The 26,422-nt window shown below is 52.1% G+C and overlaps 1 protein-coding gene across 10 annotated transcripts in view; it reads left to right on the forward strand.

Annotated features, from left to right (window-relative positions):
* FMNL2 (formin like 2) overlaps positions 1-26,422 on the forward strand; it is a 96,705-nt gene that overhangs the window by 18,549 nt on the left and 51,734 nt on the right. The gene's annotated exons all lie outside the window — the stretch shown is intronic.

Below are 26,422 nucleotides of genomic sequence, written 5' to 3' on the forward strand. Positions count from 1 at the left end.
GGGTGCCGCATGCATGTCGGGCAGCGGCAGGCCCTGCTTGTGGTGCTGGAGCCGTGCTGGCAGATGTGCAGGCTTTTAACCTGCTGACAGCCAATGTGTGCAGCCTGACAGCGGGCCCTGGCTGTGCTGGTGGGTGCTCTGAAGCGTGCAGGGATCCCTGAAGGAGCAGCTCTCTGCTTGGTGTGGTGGCAACTGCTGCTGTGTGCTGTATAGCTGTGCTAAGCACCGGCCATCAGAAACCAAAAAAGAACAACTCTATGTTTGAGTTGTTGTATTAATTGGAGAAGAGCAGGATGGGATCTGCACCTTTCTGCTTCTTCCCTTTGATGAGAAGGTGAAGCAGCAGCGGCTCTGTAGAGGCTGGGAGATAAGGGTGAGGCCAGGTTGGGTGCAGGTACCTGGCACAGGCCGGGGACCAGCTGGTGGGGCAGCCCCCAAGCATGGCCATGGAGCTCACGCTGGGCTGGCTCTGGCTCCTTCCCCTCTCCGCTCTGTTGCGGAGCTGATTTATAGATGCCAATACAAAGGCTCCCTGTTGAAGGCTCATTGAGTTTAATGAAGTCAGTTTGCTGTGCTTGGAAATGAAATAAAAACCCCAGCAAGTCAGTAACCTTGAAATAAAAGGAAGAGGGTGGTTAAAATGCTTTATCCTGAAATGTCTGGGATTCTGAGCCATTTACTGCCAGGCTTGCTGATTCCATAGGTTCCTAACTAAAAGTAACTATGTGCTGATACCAGAGGAGGAACATCTCCCATGAGTCACTTCTCCGGAGCCGCACCGCAGACACATCCCTGCTTCCAAGTCAGATCACATGTCTGAACATATACTTTTTGCATTTTTGTGCTGGGCTCATTGTAAATACCTGCCTCTCTTCACGGAAAGGCGTTTCACAGGAGCTTCTTCCTGCTGTGAAATTACACCTTCAGTGCTGGACTTGCTGAAACATATTCTTGCCCTCGAAGCTGCTGCGTTTTCCCCTCAGTTCCAGCCTGAGCTGGTGGGGGGCAACCACCCTATGGAAGGGATGGGGCTGGGGGCTGTAAGGACCCTTCCAACCCAACTGTTCTGTGATCTTTGAGATCCCTTTGAACCCAACCATTCTATGCTTCTGCTATCGATGAGGTCCCTTGCAAGCCAAGCTGTTCTGCAGTTCTTAGAAATCCTCATCTGCAAAGGTAAAACAAGCTTAGCCTTCCCTGCGTCACCTCCAACTCACAAAACACGGCATGTCCCCATCTCAGTACAAAGCATGTGGGTGAAAAGCAAGATGTGATGCAGAATCTCCCTGCTGCCGTGTCACAGCTGTGCTCAGCAGGCACCTGGGCTCCTGTTGGCCTCTCAGCCAGCTGGGGCTGCTTCATGGATCTCCGCTGCTGCCTTAAGTTAAGCCACATTAAGATGCATCCAAGTTGGGGCTGTTGTTGAGTAGAGGCAGAGAATTGTTCCTTGGGTCTGGCTGAAGGATGAGCTTCTTGCAAAGAAGCAAGAAAACGCGGTGTGACATGAAGAAATGTAAATGGCCTCGAGTTTGAGTGAGCTGAAAACAGCTGTGTGAATTCTTTTGTTTCCCTGAATGATTCTGTGTTGCTCAGTTTTGGGGTATTTTTAGATTCAAGCAGCTCTGCTGTGTTGCTGAGTAGATGAAGTTCTCATGCTTTGATGTGGCTGTGGAACTCCGAGGTGTTTGGCTTTCTAGGAGCGAGATGGAAGAAGGGAAGCAAGCCTGGGTTTCTTCAGCTCCGTATGGGAGAGGAGACGTTCAGTTGGTGATGGGCTGACAGCTGGACTTGTGATCTCAGAGGTCTTTCTCAACCTTAATGATTTTGTGATTATTCCTTAATTAGCTGCATGCCAGGGAAGTTGTGCTACCCGTCTGCCTGCCATGTGCAGCAGTGCCAGGCGCTTCCAGCCCTGGTGCAGGACTGCGTGCAGCTGTTGGCACCTAGGGACGGCAGGAACACGCCTGGATCTCCTTGTTTCAGAGATTATGTTAAGTGTGGCTTCACCGAAAACTTTATTTTCTTACGCCCACGTGTTGCTCACTTCCTTGCCGTACCTGGCTTTCGTTAAAAAAAATCCCCCGGCAAATGGCTGCTTTTGTTGTGGTTGGTGCAGTGATGGAGCAGCAGGTGATGGAGCAGCAGGCGCCGGGCAGAGCTCAGTGCTCTGGGCTGCATCGCTGCCTGGCTGCGTGTGCCCGAGCTGAGCTGTGGGGCAGCACAACGCAGAGCCTCCATTGTGCTCCTGGGGAGCATCCGATGGGGGCTGCCATTATACCCCAGGGAAGTTGGTGGGTGGCACCTGGATGGCAGTGAGCTGTGCTCCATGGACACACTGAGCCCCATGTCCACGTGCCCTTGGGGTGTGTGGGGCTGTGTATCCCAATGCCTGACACCTCATGGTGCTGCACGTGGCCTTTGGGGGCGGGTGGTGTTGGTGCTCCGGGAGCTGCCGGCTTACCCCGCTGCAGGGAGTTGCTCATCAGGAGAGCTTGATTGCAAACGAGCCAGCAAAGGCGTTTCCCTGGGAGCATTGATAATATATCGGGGTAAACAACTTTGGAGTGTAGCTGCAGAGACAGAAATACTTTTCTTCCCACGTCTGCTGATGTTGCAGCAGCCCTTTTCCCAAAATCTGGGAGCAGCAGCTGCCTCAGCCTCTCCATTCATCCTTCAGCATCACCAAGAAGGCACCCTCTGCCTCTGCCTTCCTTCACAGCTGTGCTGCCAACCCTGCCCGTATCCTCACAGCACTGGGCCGTTTGTGGTCACGGTGTCACTGGGTCAGCAGCACGTCGGCATCCTCGGCTGGCCCCAGCACTGCACTGTTCAGCCTTGCCATTGCTCTGGACACGCCGTGTGGCACCGTGCCATGGCTCCCAGGCTGCCTCTCACTGTCCTGGCTGGGTGCCGGTAGCTCCCTGGAGGATTTATGTATAAATCTATAAGCTGGTAATGCGGCGTGTGGGCAGAACGCGTTGGGCATCCTTGAGATCAGAGCAGGGGAGAAAGCTGTGTGAGCACATGTGGGGTGAGCTGGGGGCTCTTCTGCAGGGCTGGAAGATGTGCTGAGCATCAGCATGTGTGTGTGCCCTGCTGTGTGCTGGGGGAGCCTGCAGACAAAATCCGAGCTGGGCACTTCTGCAGCGAGCTGCCTTTGTTCTGCTGCCTCCAGTGCCCGAGCAGCCGCTCAGGTTTGTTTGTAGAGTGCTCTGAGATGTCTGCCTGTGAAGTGCTCGGCCCTCCAGGGTATAACAGGAAAAAATAAGGGCTTTCTTGGAGCTGCGCACCTCTCCTCCCTGCTTGTAAATTGCTGGCAGTGCACTTTCTTCTGGGTTTTAAGCCTTTGGGATAAAACGGGAAACAATCAGAGGTCAAGTGAAAAGAAATAGTTTTGCTGCAGAAGAAAAGAATGAGGCTGGGATGTAGGTCAGATGCACGCAGCACAGGATTCGAGCAGCTATTTTCTACAGCTAAATTGTACTTGGAGACTTTTTGAAGTTCACATCTGGTGAGCAGATTTAAGGTACGGGCCTTCAGTGTTTGCATAGTAGTTCCTTTGCTTGCTTTCTAAAAATATGACCTGGAGACCTCCCTTTAGTGAAACAGTTCCCAATCTTGCTAGGCTCCTCTCCCCTGCACATTGCTCAAATGACTGCGAGGCTCCAGAAGTGCAGCCAGTGGGTGGAGGTGTTCAGTGTCCGTGTTGCCAACCACCTGCTGCTTGGGCCTTGCTTAGAGTCACACAACCACAGAGCCATTCAGGCTGGAAAAGTCCTCTAGGATCCCCAGCCCACCCCCCTACCAACCTTCCATGCCCACTGCCCACATCCCTCACTGCCACATCCCCACGGCTCTGGGACACCCCCAGGGATGGTGACCTCCTGCTCCCTGGGCAGCTGTGCAATGCCTGGCTGCTCTTTGGAGAAGGAATGGTTCCTAACATCCAACCTGAGGTGCAGGTGAGGAAGGTGTCAGCAAGCAGGAACCGTTTTTTGTCCTGTTGAACCCCAAACCAGGGCTGTCATCTGCAGGAGTGAGAGAGGAGCTGCTGCTGGGGCAGCAAGGAGCAGGGGGTAGTGATGTCCCCAGAGCTTGGTGGCTGTGCTGGTGCAGCCAGGGGCAGTGGGAGCATCCTCAGGGACACAGGGGTGGGTTGAATGGCCCAGCGTTACTGCCCAGTAGGGCAGGGAAACTGATGGAGTTCAGGTGCAATGGAAAGAGGGGTGTCAGGGGTGTTCCCACAGTCTTGCTGCTCTGCAGCATGGGCCTGGCTGGAGGTGCTCCAGGCTGCGTCAGGCAGACAGTTCCAGCCCTCTTTTCTCTGACATAAATCTGGAAGAGCTCTGTTAAGGCAGCGGAGCTGCAGAAAAATATTTATAGACAGGAAGGGAATCTGGTCTCCCCCCACCCTTTGGCAGAGTAACTATCAGTTTCCTTAAGATACGCGCTTGGCAGCAGTGAATGTACTTCATCCCATTGAGTATATTTCTCCCTAGCATTCGTCAGATGTAAAATGTCATGGATTTGTCATGTAATTTAATTTCTTCCATTCGGATGTATGCTAGGAATGAAGTCAGCCGAAGGGATTACAAAAGGAGCATTGATGTTGCGGTCCTTCAGCACATCTAAAGGATCTGATTTAAATGAAAGCGTGTAGCTGGTGTGTGGGGCAGTTGGAAACTGTCGTGATCCTCTAAACAGTCAGTGATCCGTAGCTGTGGGTTCGTGCCCTGCTCTGCCTGTGTCTGGGACCAGGCAGGCTGACGCTTGGTGATGTTCTGTTGCCACTTGCAACATTTAAGGAACAGCCTTATACTGCTTCCTCACCTGTAAGAGGGTCATCATTCTCCCTGAAGCAACAAAATACATCAGAACTGATGTAATGGGAAAAGTTAGAGCAGCAAAAGCAGCATTTTCTTCTGCTTTTAGAAGGGATGCTGCTGTGTCTGTGTGTAGATGTGGCCTTGGTGAGATGCGTGGTGAGGATGCTCTGAGTGCTCGGTCACTGCAGTGAGGAGCAGGGGGGCTCAGGGAGGGGCTGAGAACCGAGCACTTTCCTGTGGCACAGTGGGATAGAGCTGCTCTCCGTCCTGGCTCAACCAGCAGCAGTGAGATGGGGCCGGGCTGTTGGAGGCACTTGGCAGGCTCAGGCTGCCAGCCGCAGGGCTGGGCTTCGCCAAGACCTATATTTGTTTGGTTTTGGTTGCAGTGGATTCGGTGTTTGCTCAGAGCTTTTGTGTTTTGTATAAATAGTCTTTAGCAGGCTTCAGATGAAGACATAATCTGTTTTATCGCTGCCATCTCCTCCATGCCTGCCTGCCCGTCAGCGCTTCCACTTTCCAGACTTGCTGCTCCATGGAGCTGCTGCCATCTGGGGCTGAGAGACAGGAGTGGGCTGCGAGGGCACAGAATAAAAGCCAGAAGGTGCCGTGGCTGTGATGTTCTGCTGCTGGGGACAGCCTGGAGCAACTGCAAGGGCAGGAGAACCAGAGCCCAATGCAGCCCATCTCTGAGAACTGCAGTGATCGACTCCTGCCAAGGGATGTGGTCACAGCTGACACCAGCAGTCGTTCCCCAGGCAAGTGCCCAGCCTTAAGTCAGCTGTGGCTTTTTGCATGCTGGCAGGGTAGCTGTGGGCTTGTTTGGTATTCTTTCTATTTAAACATGTAATGCTGGTGTGGGTGAGTGTACCTGATAGTGCTGGGGGCTCGCTGGGATGTCCAGCCCTTCTGTCACTTCTAGGGCCCTCTGTTCTCCTGAGTGGCTGTCCTTGGGAAGAGAGTTTCACCTGTAGCAGAATGTGCAGGGATTTTGTGCTTGGGATGGAGGGGAAGCCCCGCTGCCGCTGTTCTGATTATGCAGATTATGGAATAGCAGATCCCCATAGGTGTAATTAGATGCTTAAGTTGTGGGATGTGCTCATGGACTTTCTTCCTGGAGATCATACGTTTTTTGAGTAATGCCATTGTGCGTATCCCTGAAAGTAGCCCTTGCACAATCCTTTCCAGGAAGGGAAACGGAGCCCAGCTTGCCTCCCAGAGCCCAGCGGAGGAGTTTAATATCTGAAATTCCCTTTAATTAAAGGTGAGGAAACTGAGATGTGGAGATTAAGGACCAGTTTTCTTAGGGAGCGCAGCGGCTGCTCAGGACTGGATTTTCCAAGGAGCGCGGCTCCCATTGAAGTGGTGAAGGAGCAGCCAGGTCTCAGAGCATCCATCCATCACGCTGGGCACTGAGCTGGTGGGGAGTGGTGCTGGGGCAGAGTGAGGGCCTTCCTGTCCCTCTGTGCATGGCTGTGGGGACGGTCACATCCCAGCTGAGTCAGTGTAGTGCATGGAGAGACAGGTGCAGGTGCTTGGGGCTGAGTGCCTGGGCTGCTTTACTTCTGGGTAGGGTTGAGGGGTCAGACACGGAGTGCCCTTCTCCTGTGCATTGGCCGTAGCCTCGGATGTGTGGGTTTATATCATAGGACTGTGGTATCATTAGGGCTGGAAAAGACCTCTCAGATCACCAGGTCTGAACGCCAAATAAAACTAAGCCTGTAGCCGTAAGAGAGCCACCATCCACAGAAGGAGACATAAAACTTAGAGAAGGCACCATAATCTAATTTGGAGCCTTTGCTGATTTAGTACTGGAGATACTTCTTCCCTGAGAGCCATTGAATGCTGTGAAAAATAAAAGGGCATGAAGAGGTCTGAAAGCCAGTATGCCAGGTCACTGTTGCTGTTAAAAATACTGAACATAGCGACTATAAAGTGACACAAAGCATTTCTTTTCCGTGGTTTGTTTTGCATGGAGATCCCGATGTGGCGGAACTCCCCGAGGAAGGAAGGCAGAATGTGGCGTGCAGTGATATTTGAGGCAAATAGAGGCGTAGTAAATGAAAGAAAAGCAATTTTCCTGTCGAAGTGCTTAGAGTTGCAGTGTGTGTGCATGGCAGGAAGCTCAGTGCTGCAGAGCAGTGATGCAGAAGGCAGACCCTGCCCTTGTGCTGATTGCTGGCAGCCCCCAGCTCAGTGTGTCTCGGGGCTGTGACAGCTCCAGCTGCCAGCGGAGCTGCTCCCCCTTTCCTGCTCCTTTCCTTTTGGCTCAGCTTTGCTGCGGACCCCTGATGGCTGCTGCCTTCCTCCCTTGATGTGGCTGCGTTCAGATGGGTCCCAGCGATGCAGCTTCCTTTTATTACAAGGCACACACAGATGCCCACAGAAGTTGCTGTGTCCCCTCTCTGGTCCTTTAAAATCCAAGTGCAATCCCAAGTTGTGATGCAGATGTCAGCGGTTGCTGTGCCGCACAGCTTCAGTGCAGGCATTCACGTGGTGCTTTTGAGTTAGCAGGTTTTCTTCCCTTTCTTCTCCCGTGTCTTACTGTCTGTCCCAATCAAGTTGTCCTTTTCTCCCAGTTCCTCATTTCTTTTGAGAGGCAGAACAGTTCAGAAAGAAAATGAAGAGCGCTGCCTGTGTCCTCAGCTCATCCTTATTGCAGCAGGATGGCTCCTGCTTTTTTTTCCTGTTCTGTGTGCATACCCTCCATCTCAGAGCAAAAACCTTCATTACAATTGTGTTAATGATGGTACCATGTGATGCTGCTCTCCTTGCAGCAGTGTCCCATGCAGATGCAGTGTGTGGTCTGGCTGTGCCTGCAACAGCCCTGCATGCAGCTACCAGGGCAGAATTCAGCTCTGTTGGTGGAAAACACATCCCTTACGTGTTCCTGAAGGAGACCTTTCATTTTAGTCTGGTGGGAGAGACCAGCCAGTGTAAGGCCAGCTGAGCTGAGGTAACGCTGCATTGTTTGCCAGATGTTTCCAGTCAATGTATTTTTTTGGCCGCCTCCAGGAACTGACTTGTCTGATTTCACTGCTGGGCGCAGCAATCAGAACTGCCTGCACCTTTGCTGGGGCTGTGCTATAACTGCTGCATTCCCAGCTGGCACCCACCAGCCCTACATCATTCCCTGCCGAAATTTTCTTTCCCATTCCCATTTTCTTGTCCTGAACACCCCAGGGCTGTGCCCTGAAGCAGGTAGTGTTGATGTGTATTGCTGCAGCTCGCAGTTGCTACAGGCACCGGTGCATGCAGCAGGAAGGCACAGCCAGCCCTGCATGAGGCATGGGCTGCTCTGGGGCTCCACTGTCACATAGCAAGTTTTCCGTGGAGGGGAGGGAACAAGGAGGAAAGGAAACCAACAAATCAGAAGCTGATAGAAAGGTACGGCGAATCTGTGGCAAGATTGGAAGGGATGTCCTTTGTGTATTTCTTTCCTTTCTGAAAGTCACGTGCACCAGCCTCTTGTTTTAAACAGGTGCACAACCAGTACAAGCCAAACACAAAAGAGTAATAGGAGCCAGTTCCCTTATAGAATCTTGTCATCACTAAGGTTGGAAATGACCTCTGGGATCTTCCCACCCTCCCCACCCCCTTTCATGCCCACTGCCTGCATCCCTCAGTGCCACATCCCCACAGCTCTGGGACACTCCCAAGGACGGTGACCCCCCCAGTCCCTTGCAGCGGTACCACTGCCTGACTGTTCCTTATGGGAGCAGCTGTTCCTCATACCCACCCTGGCCATTCCCAGGTACAACTTAAGGCTGTCACCTCTCACCCTGTCACTGTCACCTGGGAGCAGGTGCTGTCCTCCACCTCGCTCCAGCCAACTCTCAGGAGCTGCTGGAAGTTGTGAGGTCTCCCCTCAGCCTCCTCTGCACCAGACTGAACAATCCCAGTTCCCTCAGCTGCTCCCCATAGGGCTTGTGCTCCATCACCAGCTTCATAGCCCTGCCACATCAAAAGGAAGTGTATATTTTATATAGGTCCTTCTGGTGTGCCATGGGTGAGTATAAGTTGTCTTCTTCTGTGTTGCACTTATCTAGTAAATGGCTCATGGATGGTGGCCCTGCTTCTGCTTCGTCCCTTCGTTTACTGAGAGCCTCTCTCACTGTTTCTAGCTGTGCTCAGTTTGCATTTCCAAAGCTTTGTGTTTTTGCTCCAGGACTGAGCTAAGCAGTGGAGCGCCAAAGGGCCAATGTAAAGTTGTTCTTATTACTGTCCAAAAGATAATTGTTTACTTTACCATTGCAAATGTATACACATGGCACCAGCAGCTGCCTGGAATTATTCGGGACCAGATTCTGCTTTTGTTGAAACTGGTGGAGCTTCCAAATCATTCCTTTGTCCTGTGCTGCAGGCAGCACGGGGCCCCTCGGAGCACGGACAGCTCCTCCATAGAGGGCTGTGAGTGTGAATGGGGACGAGTTCTGTGTTGCTGTATGGTGAGGCCACAGAACACACTGTGTTTGCTCTGGGCAGCAGTGGTGCCCAGCAGGATGCGCGCCATGGCCTGGCCATTGCTGTGCTGGGGCTCAGCTCTTGCAGCCCAGAGCCCACTGGGTTATTGTGCTTGAAAGGCAATGGAACTTATGTGCTAATTATTTATGCAGCTGGAATTAAGGATAGAGCGTAACTGTGGGAAAGCACTGCAGAGCAATATGCCTTTCTTGAGTGGTGTCAGGCACGGCGCCATACTGTAAGTGCATCCTGTTTTCAGTCTGGGATGCAGGGCTTTATGAAGCATCCTGCTGCATGTCCGTAACTCCAAAGGGCGCGCTGCAGGAGAGTGCATCCTGCAATGAGCTGGGCAGGACACTGCTGAGAAAGAGCCTGTAAAGCGTTGTGGTAAGAGGGATAGATTGGAGTTTATCCATAACGGTGAGCCATAAGCGAAGGACTCACACCAGACGTGAGCAGTTTCAGGTGGCTGTTTGTGTGCCAGCCCCAGCTGTGCTGTCATTAGTTGGTGTTCCGGGTATGCAGGCAGTGCTGGGATAGCTTCCCCTGGCCCCGGCTGCAGCCGCACCGCTCCCTACACCCACACTGTCTGCTCACCGAGCGTGTTAAAGCTTGACATCACCGCTCAGCCCCATTCTGGTTTCGCAATAATAAAAAGCAGAGTCTGGAGAGAGAGCTGCCAGTTGTAATAAGCGGAGAACACACCCAGCCAAGTTTACTTTATTGTTCTTGGGATACACAAAAAAAAAACTTGTTTGTACAATAACATATTTCGGAGGGTTTGGCCGATTCCAGCCTTTCCTGCCTCCTCCTTTGTTTTCCGGATACATCAGCAGATGTCCATGGAAGTGCTAAATCTGCACCCTGCCTGACCTCTGCTATTGAGGAAGGTAAATCACTTCTGGCAGGAGGCTGCCCAGAATATCTGCATTGCCGCTGTAAACAAATCTAATTAAAGAAGAGTCTTACAAGGATTTTTTTCCTCCCTGCTAATATTTTAATCAGTAACCTATATTGGCACAGTGCCTACGTGAGGTTCTTCTACATTGTGGTGCTTTCTCAGGAGGTGGAAAGTTTTGCCGTTGTTTCTTCTTAAAACATCTTTTGGGCAGAGAATAACTTGGAGATCGGGTCAGAGGATGAGAGATAATGCTTGGAACATGGCTTGGAGCAAGGTGCATTAAGCCTGTGTTCTGGGAGTGTAGCTGTGCTGCAGTCCCTGGGCTCTCTTAGCCCGGTCTGTGGCACTGCAGGGCCAGGAGGAGCCTCAGCTGGAGGGGCTGGGGGTGAAGCAGCATCCATGCTGAGCGCTCGGTCTCTGTCTGGTCAGGTTGGCTGCTCAGCCTCCCGCTGTTGCTGTTTCTATGGGTTGTTCTCTTGATCCTACCCATCTTATTAACAATTTTTGTTTGCTGTTTCATTGGCAGTTAAGGAATCCTGCTGGGATCTAAGGGTCGGCTCCTAAATCTACCTGAATTCGGCAAAGTAAGCATAGCCCCTTCCTAAGGTGCTGCCTGTAGGATGTGGTGCACGGACCTGCTCAGCACTCAGAGCTGGCTTCTCACCTCCTGCACAGATGTCCTCTGCTGGTCAATTTACTGCACTGATCAATTCAGTAGGACATAAGGGTGGGGAACTGCACCTGTCTGGAGTGCTGGTAGTGAAAATATTGACCTCTCGCTGCCTTCAGTGGGAGTTGTTGGCTTGGGCTGTTTGCAGCATAGCTCTCGCTCTCATATAATATAGTAAAATTATTATATTGATTAAAAAAATAAATAAGTCAAACCACAACTCCTACATATTAGCAAAATAAACACCGACATAAATATCAGGCTTTGTACTTTGGCTTAAAACAGCTCAGACAGGAAGCTAATACCAACGCCCATTTCAGCAGGAGTCGTGTGCCAGGAAATCAATATGAGGCATTTCCAAATAAGAGCCACGCTCTGCAGGCAGGGAGCCATGAGGGCACGGCGTCGTGCAGAGCTGCAGTGCCCATGGGAGCACCAGCCCTATGGGGCACAGCACTGCTGTGTGTCCCTGTGCTGGGGGGCTCCAGGTGGGGGGCTGGGAGGGAGCAGGCAGGGCAGAGATGGCTTCTAGGAGAGAGGAATGGTATTGCAGGGCTGGGGGAAACCAGGGTGAGCTCTGAGATATGCACAGAAGGTGATGGAGATGAAGTGTAGGCTTCATGGTGGCTGGAAATGAGGCATGCGGTGTGCGCAGGTGTCAGCTGATGGGTTATTGGTTTCCATGGGCTGCTTTTAAGGGATTGGGGCAAATGCTTCCTAGGTATCTGTGGCTTAGAATCTTTGTAACCTTAGGGGCAGCCCAAACTGAGGAGGCCCCTCACTGTGCTGTGTGTCTCCTCGACAGCTGTTCCTGAGCCGCTTTCCTCTGAACCTGGAAGATCCATGCTGAGATATTAAGGATCATTTCTTCTCCCAAAGAGCGGTCAGGCAGTGGCACAGCTGCCTATGGAAGGGGGTGTCACTGTCCCTGGGGGTGTCACTGTGGCACTGAGGGATGTGGGCAGCATTGGAGCTGCACCATCGCTCTGCTGTCACCTGCCTGTGTTGTGACAGCTCTGCATCAATGCCTGCTGGCTCTATGGATAGGAGTTCACCCAACCAGTTTGTCCCTTAAGCCCCTGGCTGATGTGCTGGCATCAGGAAATCAAAAGAGCAGCGTGCTGACACGCTGTGCTGTTTTTAAAATACTTGATTGGGGTTGTGGGATGGGTTGGGTGGCTGCTCCGTGTGTACGAGCACTGAGGGCAGAAGTTCAGCGTGGGTTGGACTTCCATAAGAACAAAACTAAGCTGAGTGTGGGGAAGGATATCTCCCTTGGGGCTGTGTGGAAGCCAGGTGATGGTAGGAATAGGAAATAGTTCTGCAGTCTGCTTGGAAACGTCAGCAGAAGTTTCTTTGGGCATTGGGAGAAATCAGGATCCTGCTGCATCCTAACCCTGTGTGTGTTGAGTTATGCTCTGAGAACTGTGCCTGTGGGAGCAGCACGGGGTGGGAAGGAAAGCGGTGCTGGGCAGTGAAGTTTTAAGTGCACCTAAATGGCAAAATGGATAACAGAGAACTGTGCTTCATTAACCTCATTGACATGGACTTAACGGGGTTCTGAGAGCTGCCTTGCAGCCTTAGAACAAAGCACCTGCAGCTTCAGACGGTGCCTGTAAAACTCCAGGACGTGCACAGAGTTTCATTAGTGGCTTTCCTGCTCTGCGTTAGATGTTTTGGTGAATATCACAAGGTCCTAATTGGTAAAACATGTTCTGTTGAAGCAGCCCTCTGCCCTCATGCTTGGCTGGCCATCCAGACGCTGTTTGTCAGGGAACATAGGAGGTGCAGGAAGGCTGACATCTCTTTGCAGCTACGCCCTGATGGTGCTGGAGCAGGGTTTGCTGGGCGTAGCTGCAGGAAGATGTGGCCCGGTGCCCGTGGGGTCCTGCAGTGGGCTGCAAGATCTCCTCTGGGCCTCTGGTAGGTGGGCTGGAAGGGTGCTAGGACAGGCAGTAGGTGCCGGCATCCACCACCAAGCAGCAGACCCCTCTCTGCCTGCTCCCATTTGGTTGGGGCACTGAGCATCTCCTTGTGCCCCTGTGGGCCGCTGGGCTGGGCACTGAGCATCTCCTGGTACCCGCTGTGACCGCTACAGTGTCAGACTTAGATTTGTGACTGCCGGGTGGGATGTTCTCAGCCTACAAAGCGCACAGTGATTTGGGATGGCCCATGGGACGTGCCTGGGTCCGTGGCTGCTGCTGCCTGTGTCACTGTGCCGGGTTTGGCTCTGTGCACTGGCTGCTTTGCGGATGAGCTCTGTTTCTGGGAGGGCTGGAAGTGAACATGGTTTATTCTTTTTCTTTCTGAGCAATTGAGTGATGTTCAATTTTGGGTGGTTCTGTTTTTCTTCTGACAAATGCTTTTGGAAGAGGACAGCCGCAGCAGCGGATTGCACAAGAGGTGCTGGCCAGCAGCAGCGGGGATGTGGGGGCCGGCACCTCCCGGCCAAGGGGAGAGGCTCTCTGTGTGCTGCTGAGCTGATCCCAGCACTGCCTTCCTCTGTCGGTACCAGAATAGCCTTAGATCTGGAGACACGGTGCATGCACTGAGAGCGTATCTGTGGAGCATGGGAGAGGTGCGACCACAGCCTGACTGCAGGCAGAGGTGCCAGAGGAGTTAATTAAGTGTCCTTCAACAGATACTTTTAGTCCATAGCGACCTTTTGTGTCTGGTCCTACCTGCCTTCTGGTACTCTTCCCATTTTTGGGCATATGGGCTCTTCTTTCTCATGCAGATGTCCTTCAGCTGCAAAATTCAAGGCTTCCATATGGAAGATCTATAGCTGCTGCTTCATAGAATCATAGGGCCACAGAGTAGCCAGGTTAGAAGGGACCTTAAGGAACCTAGAACTGCCGAATGGGTTGGGTTGGATGAGATCCCAGCCCTGCCATGGGCTGCCTGCCACCCAGCTCAAGCTGCCCAGGGCCCATCCATGGCCTGGGACACCTTCAGGGATGGGGCTCCACAGCTCTGGGCAGTGCCAGGGCCTCACTGCCTCTGTGTAAGGAATTCCCTCTTAGCATCTCCCCTCTTTTAGTTCAAACCCATTCTCCCTTGTCTTATGGCTGTCAGCTCGCTCTCTGCATGTTGCTTTGCAGCTCTCATAGAAGAGGTTTGCTGATGCTGATGGACATCACTGCAGAGGTGATGGTACAGAGAATGAGTGCAGAATGGTTCCCTGCAGGGCAGCACGTTGCTGAGGAGCCCCTGCTATTCCTCCCAGCCATTTACTGCAGGCTGTTGGCCATCAGCTGTCAGAGCCCGGTGCCTTGGGAGCAAACGTGTGTGTCTGGAAGGAGCATTAATTACCGCTTTTTGAGCTGTGTGATTCGGGAATTGATCATCTTTCCTAGTCCCTCAGTGCTGTGAAGGAGCCGGTTGCTTTGTGTTTTTCTTGGCACAGTGTTAGGATGGGCATTAGCCAGCCAGATCTGCACTGGCTCCTGCGGAGGGGAATTAAGATGGATGTGGTGCTCGGGGAGTTTCACACCGGCCTTATAATGCTCTCGTTCTGTCTCATTTTAAGCTAACAGCGCGTCATTTTGGCTGGTACGAGTGGTGTAGCTGAGCAGCAAAGCTGCCCATTTTAATGCTACCAATTGCAGTTAATGGGAAATACTGGCTGTGAAATAGGAATGCTTACCTCTGAAGGCGCCTCTCTTTTCTAGCTGCCCCTCTAATGAGTAGAAGCGATGGTTGGACTTGCCCCAGGACATTCAGTGCTAGCTGGAATATTCCCTCTGCTTGGAAGGCATGGGGAAGATTTTGGTTTGCAGAGATGGGCCGTGTCCCCATCCAGCTCCCATACTCAGTGCCCCTCAGGCTGATGCTCTGTGCTGCTCTGGGGAGCTTCAGGGTGCTTTGTGCTGTGTGTGTCCCCTCCAAGCAGGGTGACCCTGGTTGTGACTTGTGCTCCACAGCCCTTCCTGCTCCAGGACTCACAGGAGGGCCTGACTTCGTGCGCTTTAGAGGCTGGTTTTACTAATGCTTCCTACTAGACTTAAAGGAAAAAAGTCTTCCTGTTGTTCTTCTCAGCATTTCCCAGGACGGCCTGTGATCTCCTCACCCTTAGGGTGCTGTTCCTTTGCTGGATATCAAAGCCTGCACTGGGAGCACAGCCCTGCTGAGCTGGGAGGGGCCTTCTGGCATGGAGCAGAGAAGCACAGTGAGCTCATTTCCCACTCCTGAAGCGGCCTGTGGACTGAATTAGCCACCTGCTCCAGAGATGGGCCCTGAGGATCGAGCCCTGCCTCTGCATGTACTGCGACCCTTGCAGGGCTGGGGCAGAGCCCTGAGGATGTTTGGGGCAGAGCTGTGGGGATGTTTGGGGCAGAGCTATGGGGATGGATGGGGAGCTGTCTGTGCTCAGCCCCGTTGGCCCTCTGGAACCCCATGGAGTGAGAAGGAGGTGAGCTGAGGAGCAGAGCCTCTCCCAACACCTCACCTTCAGAACAGGACTTCAGGGCTGCTTCCAAGGAAGAATCTTTTGGCTGTTTCCTCTGTTACCAGGCTTTGCAAATATTTATAAAATAACACTGTGAAAGCTCCCAGCCTGTGAGCCGGACGTGTGGGGACCCCACACTTACACTGTGCTCCTCAGTGGGTCCCTTATAGCCTGGAAGCACTTGTGTCAAGTGAGTGGGAGCTGCACATGTGGACACGCACATCCTGACCCTGCCATTGCCTGGGATGCTTATGCTTCAATCCCAGTGCACAGAGGGGCATGTTCATAGCACACAGCCCAGACTTGTTCTTGTAAGCTGGATTTCAGTTTCGCACATAAATGGGCACAGGGGATGGGCAAAAGACCATGCAGCATCTGGGAGTTGGTCTATTAAAACCTCATTACCGCCTCATTTGGAGCAGGTAAACCTTAGAAAGCTTTCACTCGTTCTTTCTGTGCCTTTTTGACCTTTCGGTAGCAGAGACCTGGCTGCTTGTGCCTCTGACCTGTGTGGATGGGGGCACTGAGGTGTGAGCGTGGCAGTGGTACATGAGTGCAGGGAGGAGTATTTTTCCCCCTTGCCATCTCCATGGGAGGCTGAGGGCTGCATGCAGCTGGAGCACAGCGCTGGCTCTGCAATCCCTCTGCCAGGGTGCAGGGCTGCAAACACCCTCCCAGTATGGAAGTGTCCTTTTTTAATCCCTTTCTGTGGTGGATCCTCCCTCACCTCTTGGCAGTCTGGGGATGGATGGGGGCAGGCAGCTGAGCCCTGTCCTGTGGAAGCCTGTGCTCCTCTGTGTGCACAGCAAAAGGCTTTGGGGGCTTGCACCAATTTGCATGTGCTGCTTGCTCATACTAATACTTCCTGGTGAGTTGTTGCTTTAAGGAGGAAAAAATAGATGTAACTAGATCCCCCCAATCCCTTTAATAAATACCAGATGTGCTTCCATGAGAAATTCAGGTTTCCTGCTCAGCAGCCGGTCCCTCTTTTTGCTCCATGGTGCCAGGCAGGATTCATTCCACTCACCGCTCGGTGATGCTGCCTGAGAGCCGAGGCTCATCCTCATGCAGTGCCATGCCTGGTTCCTGTGTGAGTGGTTTAACCCAATTCCCATCCAGCGTGGGAAGCTGCAGGGAGTCAGGGCTCAGCTGCACGGCAACGTCTTCGTCCTGGCATTCCTAAGGGCTCTGAGTTCATGCAACTCAGCCATTGAAAGGACAGAATGTCACTGGTGCTGGGCGATGCCCTTTCGTGTAGGTGCCTCTTGGTTTGTGTAGCAGGCTGTGTGCATGGGAAATTAATGTGCCTCCACGTGGATGCATGATGCGGTGTGCAACAGGGACTAAAACATGCTCATGAGCAGAAAAGAGCCCCTTGGTAAATAGCTGTTCTCAGTTCTTGGTTGTCCCTGTGCCCCACAGCCTGCAACTCCAGGCTCATCCCAGACACCTCTGCTGACAGTGCTGGCGTTAATGGGGGTTAATCAAAAGAGCATTAGCACTTAATTTGGGGCTCTTAATGAATGGCAGAGCCTTCTGGAGAGGCATTAGGTAGCTTAGCCTCCTTTTCTTCTTCTTTTGTTGATGTTTACAGTGTCAAGGTCATCAAATGAGAACTAGAGCCGAGGCAGGGGAGGGCTGTGCGCTCCTGGCTCCCTTCTGGAGGGGTTGAGCTGTTTGCCATTGGCCTGAGACAGTGCTTCCCAGGAAAGCTGGTCTGGAATGAGACCCTACGTCCTGTCTGGACAGTTGTGCAGCAGCCCTGCTGCTCCCTGCTGCCGTATCATTTCCCACCGCAGTGGGTTGGATTTTCCCCTGCTACCTACAACACCCCTCGCAGTCTGCAGGCGTATGTCGGCCTGTGTGAGCTCAGGGCTGGGGAGCAGCGCGGGGGCACTGCTGGAACCTCGAAGAGAGAGCTTTTCCAGATGACAGTGCAAGCTGTCTGGTCTCCACACGCTGTAAAGAGCCCAGACAGAGCTCTTGAATGTCTCCACCCTAGCTAAGGGATGGGGCTCCCATCCCTTGGTGGATTGCTGGCATGAAAATAGGAATATGGGGGTGTATTAATTCCTAGAGCGTTCACGTGAGCCGGGGTTTATTTGTGGAGCTGTGGGGACTGCAGGGAGCAGCACAGCCAGCACAGCTCACTCCCCAGTAAATGCACTGTGTTATGATTAACTCAGGAGAGATTTATGGTCAGGTAGCAGGCAGCTTTCAGAGCCTAAGCTGGACAGTAATAAAACATCTGTATATTCATCAGATGTAAATACGACCTCGGTTTTGTTAACACCTGTGGATTTTCTCCATCCCCTTGGCACCGAGGGGGGGATTCTAGAAGGATCCATCAGTGCAGTCACTAATCAAAGCCATCCAGCATCTCTCCAGTCGCTGTGGGTAACACACTCCACAAGTGCCCTGTGAGCCCTGGTTGGTGCAGCCAGCCCTGCTCTGCCCACACCTACACCCTGCGGGAGGAGCTGCTCCAGGCAGGAGGTGCAGTGCTGCAGGCAGTGCCCTTGCACATTTATGGCTGCTCTAATTCATGTTTATCAACATACATCAAAGGGATTTTTGATGAAATACAAGGTTCTGTTTACACTCTTCACATATTGCGCTGTGAAAATGATGAGGCGGATACCTTGGTGGAAGCTCTCTGAGATTAAATGAGGAGTGTATTGGTGGATAAACAAAGGCCGTTGTAACATGTGTGTTATCATCAGGTGAGAAAACCTGCAGGAATAAGGAAGACAGTGGAAGTATGACTGGAGCCAATGTGCCCCTCCCCTGCTGCAACCTGAGGCCATCACCTCTCATCCCATTGCTGCATCCATTGCAGTGGGTTGCACCACGTAACCTGTGTGCAGAGAGAGACCCTCATGGGATACACAAAACACACTTAACTGCTTGTATGTGGCACGTATGAAGCACAGAGCTGTGTTTCTGGTGGCAGGTATCTGTGTCAGTGTGGTACCATTGCGGTGCTTCTGACATTTGGTGTTTGGCCTCTCACAGAGGTGAAAAATAGTATCCTGACTGGCCCACTATTTTCCAGCATCTGAGCAAAGAACTCGAATGTGCACATCTCTGCATTAGTTATGTTTAATGCGGTTCATGGCTGAGTGTGCCGTTGGGTGATGTGTGCCATGAGTGACTCAGGGACGTCCTGTGAAAGTTTATTGGAAGTGGATTAGAAGCAGCGCAGCTTTTGAAGCTCTGGGAAGATGAAATCCATGATGCTTCAGTGACTCCGGTGTGTGCTGGAAACTTGAGCGTGCTGATCATAAGCAGAAGCCCAGAAAATGTGGTTAGGGCTTTATTTGGAAAAAGTAACCTAGTAGAAGCTTTTATGGAGAAGCTTTTATGGGTCTAGCATTGAACTTTAGGATTGGTTTGGGGATGGCCGCAGTAAAAGTGTTTAAAGAATAACCAAACCTGTGCAGCCACTCAGTTGCTGCATGTCTTCCAGAGGGGTTTTGTCCCGTGTCTCAAAGCTCAGAAGAGTTTCTATGTTGCTGCAAGGGTTTTGGTGCCGGGCTCCATGTCGTTGCTTCCAGATTTTGGGAGGGAAACCAAACAGAGCTGCTAGGCCAAGGGATGTGGCTGTACATGTGGTAGTGTACTGATAGTGCTGCCTGTGCTGGGATGAACATCCTGGGGCTGCAGGGTTGGTGCTCATGTGGGGTGAATGGGGAAGGCTGATGTTTGGAGAAACTCCACTTCCTTAACCCAAAGCTGGGGATAGTACAGTGCATTGGGTCATGAGGTGTGCTCTGTTTGCTATGGCAGCTATTCATGTAGCAGTAAATTGTAGAACCATGGAAGCGTTAAGGTTGGAAAAGATCCCTGGTGTCCCGTGTCCAACCCCACCCACCCCCCCATCCCCACTGCCCACGTCCCGCAGTGCCACATCCCCAGCTCTGGGACACCCCTGGGATGGTGACCCCCACTCCCTGGGCAGCTGTGCAATGCCTGGCTGCTCTTTGGAGAAGTATTTCCCGATATCCAACCTGAAAGCTGCTAGAAACAGCGTTTGAGACTTGTGTAGTGCCCATGTGTGCCATTGGGTTGTGTTGGCTCGGTGCTGTGTGAGTGCCCTGCAAGGAATTGCACAGCACTCGAGGCCGCCTCTGCCTGCACCAGCTCCTCATTCATCTTTCATGGCAAAGTGTCTGGCAGTGTGTGTGCACTGTGTTAAAGCTAATGTAGTGCTCAGTTTGACATTGGGAATGCTGTACAATCTCCATCTCATGACGGTGAGTGAGCTGGGAGGCAGAGGAGGAGGAGGAGAGCAGGAGCTTTTCAGTGGGGATTACCTGGCTATGGACATGGGCAAGGACAGCCTGTGGCTGTCAGGAGGGGAATGGGCTTTCTTTGCAGCGCTGTGTTTTTGCAATAGTTATATTCCCAAATCGGGCCAAAATAACATGAGGGAAAATGAAGGCTGTTGCTTGGGAGCTGTGATGACAGTACAAAAGGAAAGAGCACTGCTCTCTGTCGAGGACATCTCTCTGCCAAGGGAAGCACTGCTGATGCAGCTGCAGCAGGAGGGGTCCTACATGCACAGGGGTCCTGGCTGGGGACCCCATCAGTTGGTATGGAGTCCATCCCCTTACTCCAGCAACTTCATAAAAGCCTGCAGTGAAACGGCTGTGAACGTTCCATCAGTGAATAGGCATGTTGGGGCCTTGGTGGGAGCAATGGGAGGGAGCTGGGGCTGCCCAGCACAGAGCAGCCTTGTTTGGGACAGGCCCTTGTGCAGTGCAACCCTGCCATGTCTCAGACCCATGTAGGCTGCTGCGAGTGGTTCATGTATTCAAAGTGAGCATTGAGTTCTCCCAAATACAGCCAGTTGCCTCATGGTATATGCAGCCAATTGCATAAACAGAGCTTTGCTGCTTATAGGTGATTTGCTTTACCTGCTTGTTGCAGGTGATGTTTAACGATGCTCTGGGGCTGCTGCATTCTCTCCTGGTGCTCTCAGGCTTCCCCACCTGCCACGGCTTTGCCTTGTCCTTAGAACACACAGGCAGACGTAGCGTAAGGATGGAGAGCCCTGGGGGTCAGATGTTGTGGGGTAGGAGATGGGGCGGCCTCAGTGCACGAGGAGTTTCTCATTACAGCTAGAAAGTCACACGGCTGTGGTTTTCTTTGGCCATTTGCCCCTTCTGTTGGGTGCAGTGGTGCCGGTAGTGGTCAGACCTGTAAATATTCCCAGTGTAAACCAGAGTTTATGGCATGCCTGTTAAAATTCACATGGCGTTGGAGCCTGGCGTATGGGAGCCTCTGCTCATGTTTACATTTTTCAGTATAACAAACTTCCAGATAAATTGCCTTCACAGTTCATCAAGTACTTGAATGCAGAAAAGAGGAGGTAAATAGTTTGCACTGTTTAAGAAGTGCTTATCGCTTCAGCCTGTTTTGCTGTTTATAGCTTCTTGTTTGCTTAGTCTAAAGCACCAGGTAGGTTTGCCTCCTGGAGTTCCTGATCCTCCTGAGCTTTGGCTTCCTGACCTTGACATCTTTTCCATATAGGAGTTATTTAAGAATATCACCAAGGGATGCCTTGGCCCAGCGCACGCAGGGTGGTTTGTTGGTGAGCATCTCCTCCAGCCAATGGGTGCAGGGCACAGGGCTGGGGAGGGAGCCCTGAGAATCCTACAATGACCTGTGTTGCAAAGGCCCACAGTGCTCATCCAGCTCCAACTCCCTGCTGTGTGTAGGGTCACCAACCAGCAGCCCAGGCTGCCCAGAGCCACATCCAGCCTGGCCTTGAATGCCTGCAGGGATGGGGCATCCACAGCCTCCTTGGGCAACCTGTGAACAGTGCGTCACCATCCTCTGGGTGCTGCACCTGACAGAAGAGGCTGGGTAGGCTCAGGCCAGACACCTGTGTGCTTTAAACTATGAAACTGATCAGACTGTTTTTTAACTGGACTGTTAATTACCTGATGAAGTGTTACAAGCTGTGGTTGCTACATGTGGGTCAGCTGCCTCTGTCCTCCCACTGAGGTTCAGCTGCAGGACGGGATTCTCTGTGAGCCCAGTGTTCTGTTACACAGCACCAGGCTGTTTGGGAGATGGGATTTACACCTCTGGATAGAGCTGACTGTTCCGTAAGGCTGCTTTTGTGCTGAGCTTGTGCAGCCCTCTTGCACAGATGGCTTTTGACAGTCACTGGTAGGTGCTGCTGGCAGTGCTGCTAATTTTTCCTTTTCAGCAGAGTGGTTGATAGGCAGCTATTCGGTTACACAGCTGGGTCTGCAGCGTTGGCTCTGGGGGCTTTGTAGTGAACAACGTCAGGCAGAACGGGAATCCTGGTTAGAGCACAGCTTTTATTCAGAGGAATCCTTGTAAAGCTGATAAGAACTAATAAATGGTAAGAGGAAGAGCCCGTCAGCAAGTTGGGAGACTGTGATTGTCCCAGTGCTCAGCCTTCACCTTCTGTTCTGCACTGCTGTGTGCTGGCAGGGGATCAGGAAGGTGCAAGTCTACAGAGAGGAGGAGGTGTGTTGTTCTGGGCAGCACATTCAGCATTTCATGGCAGTGGTAGAAATGAGATGTCCAGCACATCTCTGTGCATCTCCCACCACGTCCTGACACACGGTGCCCAGCAGCTGCTGTGCTATGGCTCCTGGCTGCTGGGACTGCTCCCAGCTCCTGGCAAGTGTGAGCATAGGCTGGAGCTGGAATGCACTTTCCCAGACATTTCACTAAAAGCTCTTTAATTTTGGATTATGTGGTGTGCCTTATCAGTGGTGAGTGCATTTGAATGAGTGAGTAAAGCGGTGAGGCCGTAATCTTCCGGGATGGGTGAGTCAGCTGTGAGCTGGGCTCTGGGCTCTTGCAGCATGAAACAGTTTCTCAGTATCGAATTAATGAGGTTTCAGCTTTTCCGAAATCTGAAAAGTATTAGTCTGGGTCTGAATTTCTGAATGGTATAAACAGCCCCGTGGTGAGAGCAGCCGTCGCTGGCCACCAGGACGTTCGAGATGCTTCTCAGATGGAATTTCAGCAGCCAATGTCAGCAGGACCCAGCTTGGCTCACACCTCTGCTCCTGCCCCGGGGCTGCAGCTGCAGCTCCCACTGCTTGCTGGGAGCACTGGGAAGGAGCTGAGCTCCCCACCATGTGCACATGCTGTCTGTGTAGGATCCCCATGTGTGCATGGTGAAACACATCCTTACCCTGCTGTTGTTTGCGCAGTGCTGATGCTAGTGGGGGTCTCAGTGGAGCAGTGTGAGATTCACGTCTCAAAGAGCTCTCAGGTTAGGATAGCGTGTCATCAATGTGCATATGTTACTGCTGAGACAGCGAAGAAGTGATCTGCAAAGCAGCACAGCAGCTTCAATGGGGACCACGGAGGAAGGAGCAATGAGCGATGTCAGCTGTGGGTATGTGGGGTCGGTGAGGAGCCCTGGGATGCACACACATGTGTGAATGAGAGTCCTGCACTGCGTCCCAGCCCTGCACATGGATGTCTGCAGGGACAGCTGCCTTGTTGGGAGCGTCTGTGTGTGCCGGGGTTTTAGATCAAAAAATGGTTTGACAGGGAAAAAAATGGGGGAGAAGGAGGATTAGAACAATAAGTAGATTTAATTTGAGCCCTGCATGGATTCCTCGTAAAGTCAGCACACCCAGAATTGCCTCACTGGCCTCTGGCTTTCCTAAATAAACACACCATAGCAGAACTGAGAAGTGAAGCCATGCAGAGTTACAGAAAGCTGAATTTTAGTGTTATGCAGGAACATGAAGGGCTCTTTTACTATGGATCCTGGAGTTAAATTGTAACGCTGTACCAAAGCACAGAGTGCTGCCTTAGTAGGCAAGCACTGAAGTCAGCAGCAGAGCTTCACCAACCCGCAGGGCTCCCTGCTGGGAAGGGCCGCCTGTTCTTCCTCAGTTTTACAGGTTGGGAGGTATGAATTTGACTTATGGACCAATTTTGGACTTACTTTGTAAGAACTCACAAGGCGTTAAAAAAGCTTTGAAACAGTTCAGGCAGTGCCATAAAACAGTCACGGCCGTAACACAGGAAAAATGAGGGTTGCAGCTCATCATCATGGATGCGGCAGAGATAGAGGCGAAAGGCAATAGCTGGGCAGTCAGCAGTGCTGTGCAGAGCCTGCAGGGAGTGAGTGCTGCTGTGAGCTGGGAAATCCCAGGTGAGAACAGGAGGGGTGCAGTCAGCAGCTGAGGAAATGAGCAAGGCTTTGGTGGCGGTGGCTTAATCTGAACGCAAGGAGACCAAGGATATTGTGTAAGCTTCAGTTTGTTCCATCAATGCTACCACGAAGCCGAAAATGTACGCAGGTTTGCTTTCCTCTCTCTTGTGGTTGTACAGATTGGAAATAATCCCACTCAGAGGAAACGAAGAAGGAGAAAGTGAGCTGGGAATTAGGGCTCGGGAATATAAGCTGCCCTGCCACGTCTCCCAGAGGAGCTGGTATTAACCTGCACCATGGAGCCACTGGAGCTGCACATGAGCATTCCTGGTGTTGAGGATTCATTAGCAGAATTGAAGTGTGATTCTGCCGTTGCAGCTATGGGACGCTACGTGGCTCTGTGTTCTCCTCCACTCACATTATGCCTGCCCCAGGCTGCTGCTGGAAGTGCAGGGGATGCATTGCTGGCTGTGTGTGAGGCTCTGATAGGTGGCAGCGTCTCTGCAATGGGCACTGGGCACTCCATCTACTGCCCCTGTCCTGGGCTCTTAGCAGTGACACACAAAGGAATGGCTGGCTGTGTCCTTGGGCTTCTGGGCACGGCTCCCCTGGGAGCTCCCGAGAGTAGGAAATGGTTTTCTGTCCTCAGAGGCTGGTGGCAACCTCTCATGGTTTGGGATGGATGCGCTCTAATTGGCTCACTATCGCACACAGGGCCTTTGCTGCGAGCGGATGGATTAGGAGGAGCCTGTCCTGTTTGCTGCTGGCACGTTAATGTCATGATTCATAAATAAAAAGGATTTAGACTTAAAGATCATAAGATTAGCAAGAAAGAGCAACAGCTTAGTGCCATTAATTAGCAACGCTTCTGCTTTTAAGTCACTCAAGATGCTGCCACGTTTGTTTTCCAAAACAATAAGCCTGTAAATTGTCATTAAAATGAAGAATAAGTTAGAAAGAGCTGAGTTCTGTCCTTGCAAGGCAGCTGGGAGAGGTTGGGGTGGTTCGGGGCCGGGCAGGGGGTGCAGTGTCATTCTGCAGCCTGGGGATGCTGCTGGGGTGCTGAGTTGGATGGAGCTGGGCTTTGTCCAATGGGTTAATACATGTATTTCCTTGATGCGCTGCTAGTTTTATTTTTAACTCTCAGGCAATTTAATATTTTGTGGCCCTGCTAGTATTTCCCCCTGGTTTTCCATCTGCTACTGTGATTAAATGAAGTTGTAGCTTTACAATGCCAGTCCAGAGCAAACGAAATGGAAACCTTACCTATATGACTTGGCACGTGGACAGTAGACATGAATAACTTTGGAATTTGTGGGGAAAAAAGAGAAGTTATGTGTGCTTGGAGCCAGAATACGGCCGGGAATCGGCCCCTGCAGACAGGATCGAGCTGTGGCTGCTGTGCTGGATGCCAAAGGCTTCTGAGCCTGAGCTGCCTGGAGGGGGAGGGTGGGAGAAGCGGCAGTGGTGGGCCTGCAGGTAGCCAGAAAGTGCTGTTGTGTGCGATGCCCCTCACCAGAGGACATGGAAGTGGCTGGGAGACTTCTGGGAGTCGTTTCACTGGGCTGCAGGGAGCAAGAAATAACAGGCTGTGAATATGTGTGGTTAGTTGTGATTGGAGACAAAGCTGTGCAAGCAGAAGGGTCGAGCCAAGGCGGTGGAACAGCCTTCTGTGCCATAGCTGCTGATGTAAGAGATGTAGAGTGGGGGAGTTCGCACTTCGGAATGAAATCAGAATTAATCTGTCGTGAAGTGCATTCACCCCAAACCACTGCCTGGCCTTGTTTCCCTCTCTCAGGCTGCACTCATAGAATCATTAAGGTTGGAGAAGACCTCTGAGATCCCCAACCCCCTCCCCCCTCCCCATGCCCAATGTCCACATCCCTCAGTGCCACATCCACAGCTCTGGGACACCCCCAGCGATGGTGACCTCCCACTCACTGGGCAGCTGTGCAATGCCTGGCTGCTCTTTGGGGAAGGAAATGTTCCTCATTCCCAACCTGACCCTCCCCTGGTGCAATGTGAGGCTGTCACCTCTTGTCCTGTCACTGTTACCAGGGAGCAGAATTGACCTGCACTTTGCTCCAACCTCCATTCAAGGAGCTGGAGAGAGTAGCTGGGCTCTGCTGAGCTCTCAGGACGGCTTCTGGTCCCAGCACCAGCTGATGGGGTGGAATAAGTGTTGCAGTAACCAGGGAGGCTTCCCTTCCAGCTTAATATACAGCTTAGCTCTGAAATATGTTTGCATCGTCACAGGTAAGGAATGGCACTTGACAAAGCCCCAGGAAAAATACCAAGGAGTGCATTAAAATGATAAGCGGAACTGATAAGGTGTATGGTGAGAGACTGAGAGGGGAATCAAGGGCAGATAGCATCACAGCCTGTAAATACTATTGACATGACAGCACGGATGAGCAAAGAGAAGAGTGTTTGTTATCTGATAGAAAACAAGCTTCAGGAAGAGCAGCAGCAGAGCAGTGGAAAGGCTCTGGGAGTGAGTGATGCTCATCCATTGGTGGAGGTGGCTCAGATCTGGTGGAAAGTCAGCAGGGATGGGGTGGGAGAGCAGGTGCTTGTGTCCTGGAGCGAGGTATGCGAGCTACAGCTGGAGAGATGCTTCGTGCTCTGGCATGTGGCCTTCCTGTGCCGCACCCTGCTGATGGGAGGCTCTGGAGATGAGGTGCTTGCAGAGCTCTCCTTGTGCTGTGCTGATGGCATTGGAGAGCTGCCCAGGGGTAGGCACCCAGCTGGGCTGTCCTGCACTGCGTCGTGGTGGGCGGCTGTGCTCCCAGCTCCAGCATCACTGTTAGCCAAATAGGGCTGCGTGTGGTGATGTTTGAAAACCTGAACAGCATCCTGCTGTTAAAATAGAATGAAATGGCATTTCAGGACCTTGCCTGGAGAAAACCAGCCTTGTGCAGCGCCCAGGTGCTTGCCTTATCAGTGTGCTCAG

Source organism: Coturnix japonica, chromosome 7 (assembly GCF_054131305.1).
Source record: "Coturnix japonica strain WE chromosome 7, WE-NBRP24, whole genome shotgun sequence".
Classification (NCBI taxonomy): Eukaryota; Metazoa; Chordata; class Aves; order Galliformes; family Phasianidae; genus Coturnix; species Coturnix japonica.